The sequence below is a fragment of the Tyto alba genome, unplaced genomic scaffold (genome assembly GCF_018691265.1).
Source record: "Tyto alba isolate M040663 unplaced genomic scaffold, T.alba_DEE_v4.0 Super-Scaffold_30, whole genome shotgun sequence".
NCBI classification, from domain to species: domain Eukaryota; kingdom Metazoa; phylum Chordata; class Aves; order Strigiformes; family Tytonidae; genus Tyto; species Tyto alba.
This window is the reverse complement of record NW_024881305.1, coordinates 6,894,827-6,903,399: the sequence shown is the minus strand read 5'-3', so window position 1 is coordinate 6,903,399 and position 8,573 is coordinate 6,894,827. Positions and strand designations below refer to the sequence as shown.

Below are 8,573 nucleotides of genomic sequence, written 5' to 3'. Positions count from 1 at the left end.
TGCCGATTCATTTCTACCCTGAAAGCAGACATCGAATTCCCGAGCGGGGCCACGCACCCGCTCCCACCAGAACCGCGCTGCGCCGGCCGGGCACGGAGCTGCTGCTGCCGCGGCCGTGAGCCCCGAGCGCACCGCGCTCTCCGCCCCCCCGGCATCCTCCTGCAGGCACCGGGCAAAGCAGGGTCCAAATTCGCTTTCCATCCGTTATTGATTTTGGTCACAAGGGAAGGGGATGCAAAAGCTTAACTGCGCTTTATGTCAGAAGTAGCGTCACAGCACGCAGCATCCCGCATAACTCACTGTCAAGTCCGGGCTGCAAATACAGATCTAACAACCAGACAAATAAAGAATATGGGCTGTTTATAGCTCGGTCCTTATCCTCCAGTAATCAATATGGCTCATTAGGTTTATGAGACAATCATGTCTTCTGCTACCCTGGCCCAGAACCTCTGAGTAATGGCTTGCCAATGCCAAGTAATTATAACGATGTCTTGCAATTGAAGCAGAAACAACCAAGTAAACTGATTTAAAGCAGTTTAATCGGGCTAAGTTTTCCTTAAGCTCCATGTCTTTCCAGTGTTCTACCTCTAACTTTATCAGCCCAAACCTCCACTTTATTAGATATTCTGGTTGGATTTCCACTCTAGGGACTTGGAGAGCGTTCTGCTTTCAGATCCAATGACACACCAGGCCGTTCCTCTCCCTCTCTCCGTTACCTGCCCTTTCTGCTACGCCTTTGTTTCAGGCATAAGTCAGCTTCATCGGGGGCCCAACATAAACGCCCCTCTGCAAACACACGGACCACGGGGAATAAACCTGAGGAGCCGGAGATGTGCACGCGGCTGCAGGGCTGCGGTCTCAGAGGCTCCCCGGGGACATGGTGGGCTGGCTCCTGTGCCTGAGGGCTGGGCTGGGGGGGCACAGGCTCTTTAGGAAGGACAGGCAGGGGGGGCGAGGAGGGGGGGGTCACCCTCTAGGTCAGGGACCCGCTGGAGTGCGGGGTGCTCTGCCTGAGGATGGGCGAGGATGAAAGGGGAGGCAGGGACAGGAGCTGTTATAGTGGGGTCTGCTACAGGCCACTTGACCAGGAAAACTGAGCAGATGGGACCCTCTATAGACAGAGAGGAGCAGCCTCACGGTCACAAGCCCGGGTCCTCATGGGGGACTTTAACCACCACGGTGTCTGTTGGGGGGACAACACGGCAGGGCACAAGCAGTCCAGGAGGTTCCTGGGACGTGTTGATGAGAACTTCCCTCTCCAAGTGATAGAGGAGCTGGTGAGGAGAGGGGCTGTGCTGGCCCTTGTCCTCACCAACGAGGAGGGACGGGGGTGGTGCGAAGCTCAAGGGCAGCCTGGGCTGCAGTGACCACGAGGTGGTGGAGGTCAAGATCCTCAGGGCAGCGAGGTGGGCGCGCAGCAAGCTCCCTACCCTGGGCTTCAGGAGAGCAGCCTGTGGCCTCTTCAGGGCTCTGCTTGGCAGAGTAATGTGGGATAAAGCCCTGGAGGGAAGAGGAGCCCAAGGAAGCTCGTGGGTGTTCCAGGATCACCTCCTCCAAGCTCAGGAGTGATGCAGCCCGACAAAGAAGTAGTCAGGTAGGAACACCAGGAGGCTGCATGGATGGACAAGGAGCTCCTGGACAAGCTCAAACACAAAAAGGAAGCCTAGAGAGGGTGGAAGCAAGGGCAGAGCCTGGGAGGGATACAGAGAAACTCTCTGAGCAGCCAGGGACCAGGTTAGGAAGGGTCGGAGCCCTGATAGAATTAAATCTGGCCAGGGACGTCAAGGGCCCTTGGTCTGGTGTTTGGTTTGAAATGCTGCGTGTTGGCCCAGGCTTTGCTGCAGAGCTGGCTCGTACCCCCAGCCTGGGGGGCAGCATCTGACCAGCGCGTGTTGGCTCGTGATGGCTGGTTTGGGAGCAGCTGTTGTACGTGAGATTTGCAGACTTTCAGAAACCTTGCATCTCACTGGAAATATTTGCTATTCGATAGCCCTTCCCATCTCTGTTTCTTGTAGGGAAGCAGCTACCCCGAGCCCTGCGGTGTCTGCGGGGCTCAAGCTCTCCGAGTCCCCCAACTCCCTTCCACCATCTCCTCCCTGCAGCTCCTTCCATCGTGGTGCTCCAGCTCGCACTCGGACATTTGCCCTACGAGGGCTGAAGTGTTTAATTTTATCACGAGCTCTATGCTTGACTTGATAGCCGAGGTTAACTCTCTTCCACCTCCTCCGAGCGGCCCCTCTCTCCCCTGCTAACGTTTGAGCAGGGGAGGGTGGCTGTTACAAGGATTAGCCCCTGCCAGCGGTACTGGGCAGAGCCCACCGACGGCTCCGGGGTGAGGGTTTCTCTCCCTACAGCACCTGCCGATGTGTTTTGCCGGTGTCTCTGCAGCCCCCCCCCCATTCCCGACACCCATCGCCCCGGTCCCCGTCCCCTCGGGGCCCAGCTCCCCGCTCCCCCCGCTCCGGAGGGACACCCAGCTCCCGCGGGGCTCATCACCGCGAGCACTCTGGGTTACTACCTTGGCAGGGCTGAAGTGTTTGCTGCAGACATAAGCCTTGTCATGCTTGATTTTATTTATCGTTGTATAAGTGTATTTCCAAATAAAACAGAAAGTGAGCAAATAAACTAAGTGACAGAGCTATAAACCCCGTGCCTGCTCATTCACTTGAAGAAAAGCCTGCCTCGACTAATTAACCTTTGCAAGCCTTGCGCTGTTCATAAACAAGCCATGAATTAATATTGTCTTTTTTCAAACAGCCAACATACACCACTAAATCTTTATTGGGCAGCAAAAAAGAAATAGCTCCCCCCTCTCTAGGGTAGCCACAACAACGACAACAAGAGGCTGAGCTCTTTAAATGAGAATGAAATATTAGAACAAGTTTTTTCCCTGCTTTTGCTGCCTGTGCTGAGCTTGTCTGGACCGTGCTGAAGGAGCGAGGTTTGTGGGTGTGGAAGGGGCTGAGCTGCAGCCTCCCCGGCATCGGGGAGATTACAGAAGCAAGCACCAAAACACCGGTTTTCTGCACCAAATCTCCTCGCGTATCCAGCGAGAGGATGGATTATGCTGTACAACAGGCTGGGAAGCTGAGGGCTGGCTTCCTTCCTACAACTGCAGAGACGAGCGTGTGAAATGGGTAAATGAAGCTGTGGATCTGCGGGAGCAGGGGGAGGCCGGTCACGGGACGTGCAAGCAGCCCCTAGGAAAAGCAAATCACAGGGAAAAGCTGGGAGAGGACGTGTGCTAGGGCCACGGGTCTGCTGGCCACGCACACGTGAGCGCAGATGTCCGCGGGCTTTTCTTTAAGACAAGCCCTATGCATTTACTGATCATACACACATAATGGGAGACTTCAAGAAAAATAGAGAGGGGGCAGAAACACAAATCAAGGAGTAACATTTTTGAAGGAGAAATTACAAATTGCAATTTAATCACATAATCACTTTGACACTCTCAAGCAAGCTAATTTCTTCCCTTGCCTCATTTCACCCACTTGGCAAGATGAATCTTAATGAATAATGTCCTATGAATATTTAATTTTTTGATCAATTTGAATTTTTTTCCCCTCATAGCCCTACCTGCTGGATGGATAAATCAGTTCTCCTCTTTTCCTCCTGCAAACTTACAGAGAACAATAGCTTCTGCTCCGACTTCCATCCTCCTCTGGTTTTCCCCTTTTTCCCCCCCGTTTGGCCCAGCAGCCGTCACTGCCGTCCTCGCTCCCCCATCCTCCGGCAGCCCCCCGGGGCTCACCCCGCGGGCGAGGAGCCCCTCGCCAGGGGACTGGGGCCAACGGCACCAACCTCTTTCACCCCGTAAACCACCCACCGGCTCTGGGGAACTTTTTCAAACCGGGAAAACTTTGCAGACAGACAAGTAAATTGATTGCCGAGAATTGCAGATCTTTAATGCAGATTGATTATCTCTAATGGTTTTAAAGCAATTTAAATATAACTGGATTGTTTGGGCAAGAATTTGGCGTCTAAGGAGAGGGCAATAGCAATTTCCCAGCTAATGAGTATTGATGGCAGCGTCCCCGGGCTGCGGGGCCCCGGGGTCCCTGCAGCTCTCCTGGCCCTTCCCCAAACCCAGGCCGCGGGGTGCTGGGGAGCTGCGCACCCCTGCCAGGGCAGGATTTTAGGAGTTAGCTGGAGGTGTCTGCTAGGGCTCACCTAAAAATGGCCAGCCACCTCTCAGAGCAGGAGGGCAGGATGAATGGTCCACCCTAATCCCCATCTATCTTATCTGCTGTTTTCTTTTGTCTCTCCGGACCATTTAATCAATTCTTGCCTAAAATTACTGAATTAGAGAAATATTTTCAAATTTAACACTGGTTTCAAGCTGCGAATTGGTGCCCTTGACTTCACGGTATGATCCTAACAACCCGCAGTGAATAACCAGGCTGTGCTGAGGTGATGAGAAATTCAGAACAGACTTTACCCTGAAAGCCATCGGATTTGGGTTTCTTCATGTTTGTGCTGAGGACTGCTGAAATCTCCAGTCTGAAGGAAAAGCAACACTCCTAGCTCAGCCTGACAGGGTATTTTCTAAACTTGCTAAGTACGTGTGGCACCCAAAGAAATGCTGGAGAAGTTACTGCAGCTGCACTCGGGGATGGTGTAATTTTGCGCGTAAAGGGGTTCAGGCAGCGAACAGGCTGGGGCGGGGGCCTGGCTCGGGGGCAGGGAGGGCTGTCTGTAGGAGCCAGGACACTCCGTGGGGTCTGTGGGGTTTGTGCTGCACCGCGGGATGGGACGGAGCGAGAAGTCACGGGCGCATCGGCAGCGCCTGTGCCGGGGCCGCCCCTCCACGGGCTACGAGCTGGCTAACGTGGAGCGGAGCCAAATATTACGCTTTTCTCTTTGGAAAGGAGTGCGCACGCCCCCCCCCCCCCCCCCCCCCCCCCGTCCCCTCGCCGATGCACGGGCTTCCCCGAGGTGGGGACAAAACGCTGCGGTCCACGGCTGCAGGTGGGGGGCCAGATCCTTCCCCAGAGCCCCCAACTGCCCGGGGCCTCGCCGGTCCGTGGGTGCCCGTGGCCAACCGCCACGCAACAGCCGAGGGGCTGCGGAGCAGAAGGTTCGGGGAGATCCCCGAGCATCAGCCCACTCCCACAAGCAGTAGGAGATGGACGTCAGGCCCAAGAGTTTAGGAGCCACCAAAAAACCACTCCCAGGAGAGCTGTTACCACTCGGGGTGCTGGGCGGGTTACGGCAGACCAGTCTGCTCTTGACGGAGCTGAAGAGAGACTCCCAAGCACAGAGTGCTTCAAGAGGATCACAACTTAAGTACTTATGGGTTTAGTCGCTTGTTTTCTTTAATAAGATCTCCAGGCCAATTGAAGGAATTCCAGGAGCTTTTGGCTGCCTCTCACTGGCACATCAGGAGCATTAATGTGCCTTGGGCCAGAAATCAGCATTTACAGCACCCGGGAAGGCTCCCACGGGCTCTAAAGTGCAGCTTCTGTAACCGTGGTCTTGGTTAAACTCAGTATCCCCCATTCCTTATGCCATTTCCTGGCACACAGGTGATTACTGCTTAATGTGATTTGTACCTTCTATAAATTATTCAAAAGAAATTTCAGATTACAATTTATGAATGTACCGCAAAAGAAAAGTACAAAATTTAAGGCCTGTTTTGATCAAAAAGTAAACATGCTGCCTTCTCATGAGGCTTGCAGCCTGTTAAGTTCGATGTTAGTGTAGATGTGATTTTATCCCATCCTGACCTGGTTCTCCCAGTCACCTCCCTCTTCAGTCCTCTTTGCCAGCAGGCTTGACCATCCATCTCCATCTTACAGGACTCACATTTGCTGCTTTTTAAATACCTCAGGTTATGCAGAAGGTGCTAGACAGGCTTCACCACTGCCAGGTGAAATCTCTGAGCTATTTGTACATAATCCTGATACACCAGCTCCCCCCTGGCTTTCACTGTGATCTTGAATCCCTTCCCCGGCCATCACCCTTCCCCAGATACCAACTCTCACCTCAGAGGCGTGCAGTGGAGCTGTCATGGGGGGCACAATGCCCCACAAACCAGTAAAACCAGTCCCAGTTTTTGAGAAGGTCGGGGATCCATTGCTGGGGGTCCCTGCCGGTTTGCATCATTGATTACAACTGATGAGAGGGAGGAACTGAGCTGCACGGTCTGTCTGCAAAGGGTGAAGCATCCGAGAGCATCAGCCACAGCTGCAGCAGCCCCCGCGCTGCCTGCCCTGCCTGCACCCCGAGCTAGTGCATGAGCAACTGTGCTTCACAAATCGGCAGAAACACTGCACTTAAATTCATCGCCCAATATTCAAATCTGCCAACTGTTTGAGCGAGCGAGAGGCTCTAAGGGTGGTTGGCACGTGCCTGTTTGTTTAATCTGTTTATTAAAACTGACAGTCAAATCGCTAGCAATACAGCTGAAATGCCTCCGTGCATCCAAGGGAGGAGAAGAAAGCCTGAGCACTGTGGCACGGGGGGTTCTGGGCTGAGCTGTGCACGTCAGATCTGGAGAGGGAGAGCGGGGGGACAGCGATGGCCTGGGGAGGGCACAGACTCCGAAATGCTGCATCTGTCCCCGCCTCTGCCCCACAGTCCCTCCGTGCTTCTGGGGGGTTGGTAGCTAGGAACCCCGCTTTCCCTCCGATGTGATGGGATTTCTCAGAGCCCGTCCTCGCCCTGTAGTTCTCACAGGGTCAGGTGGCTCCGTGCATGCAGCAGCCCTGCAAGGAAATGCAGATCCAGAGCGAGCTCCCGGGCTGTGCTGAACACCGGTAGCTAAAGCTCACAGCATGCTGTGGAGCATGCAGATGTTTCTTCATTCCCTATTTTTTTGTTTTAGAAATAGACATTCATTTACTAGGTCCTAATTCATCCCTGCATTAAAAGCAGCCAAGCTATTGGCTTCCCACATTCATCGTCTCTCTGGTAGCACCTCCAGGCTTTTCATCAGAATTTCTCAAGCAGTGTGGGGAAGGGAGTGACAGTTTATAAACAGAGTTCAGCCCCGTTAAGACGATCAAAGGGAGAGACAACAGCATTTTATCTCCTTCGGATATACTTCAGCACAATTTGTCTCCGATGATGAAGATCCTAAAGCTGCCTTCTGGAGTGGGCACCAGTGGAAAACAGATTGCATGGAAAAGCCGGTGTGAGCTGGAAGACAGAAGGGCTGGCTGTGCCGGAGCGGCTGCTGGGGCCGGGGCTGAGGCTCCGTGCACTTGGGGTGGTCGCGGCAGGGCTGGAGCTGCTGGGGGGGGGGGGGGGGGGGGGCAGAGCCCCCCCGGCTTGTCAGGGCGCCAGGAGGAATCCAAAGGGAACGCCTCCTAAACCATTCGCGACACGGCACTTTGAGGCCATTATCGTGTTGGGCTCCTCTGCCTTTAGTGGGGGCGAAGGGGACGCGGTCCCTGGTGACTCGGCCCGTCCGGCCGCGGGGCAGAGCCCGGGGAAGCGGCTGCCGGCAGAGCCTTCCCATCAGCGAGGGCACAGACGGCTGCGGGCCGTGAGCACTGCCCGCGTTCCCAGGTAGAGAGGCAGCCAGGCTGAGTTCGAAGGTGTTACAGATCTTGTTTGCAATAAACCTGTTCTGAACCTTGAAAGGCCAGGAATGCACCTCCAGTGCTCAGACCCGAAGCCTTTCGACTGCCTGATGAGGCTTTCTCTACACTAGCAACAGTAAACTTCACAGAGGAGCCTTCAGAAAATCACTGCGATGTACTGGAGAGCAGAACAGCTCAAACAGGCGTTTCTGATGAGCTGTCAAGAAAGGGGTGCTTGGCCAGGGACAAGGGGAGGACTTGGCCCGGGATGAGCAGAGCTCAGGAGTGAACGAGGACAAAGAAGTGTGGGAACAGGAATGAAGGAAGGAAGACAAAGAGGGAAAGAGATGACTGTGAAAAGAAGAGTGAGATTTAAATCACAGTACAATTAGACAAGCCATTCCTGCTGGAAATGAGCACAGCAATACAGCAGCCCAGGCACAATCCACAGCAAATTCAGCCAAACGTACCTAAACTTGGCAACAGGGGAAGTCTCATACCAACCATTCACTTTAAATAACTAATATTAAAGAAGAGAACCAGAAGAGAGGCTGCCCCAGCATAATTTTCAATTCTCACACATTCTGTAGGTATCTGGAGCTGGTTTCTGCGTTATTTCCCCCAGCCCACCAGACGCCCCGGCCCCCCCGGTGAGGTCCAGGGGCGGAGGCAGCGCCGGTGGTGTCACCCCCACGCCGAACCGCGCCGCTGGCGTTGTTGACAGAAACCCCCTTTTTTGCTCAGCCGGGGTCTGTGCCCGAGGTCGCCGTCGGGCCCCATCGCCGGGATCTGCCGGGCAGCTCCTGGCGCAGAGCAGCCCAGCCCCGGGCGGCGGGTCGGGCAGCGGGGCACGCGTGAAAGGTTTGCTCTTTCGCCCGCCCGGCCCGTGTTGCCATTTGTTCTTGTCAAAGGGGAGCAGAGTCACGCTTTGAGACACCCGACGCTTGCGAAAGGTTACCCTCGCTTTGGCATTTTCCGAGTGGAAGTCACAAGACAAGCATCTGAAGTTCACAGCCGAGCTGCAGAATTAATACTTTGCTGCCG

The 8,573-nt window shown here is 54.5% G+C and overlaps 1 long non-coding RNA gene across 1 annotated transcript; it reads right to left on the bottom strand.

Annotated features, from left to right (window-relative positions):
* Positions 1-2,763: 2,763 nt before the first annotated feature.
* On the bottom strand, positions 2,764-6,197 carry LOC116964982. The gene is made up of 2 exons (XR_004409068.1): positions 5,988-6,197; positions 2,764-3,200 (listed from the first exon to the last, which is right to left on the bottom strand). It is a non-coding gene; the product is annotated as an uncharacterized LOC116964982 (long non-coding RNA).
* Between the last annotated feature and the right edge of the window lie 2,376 nt (positions 6,198-8,573).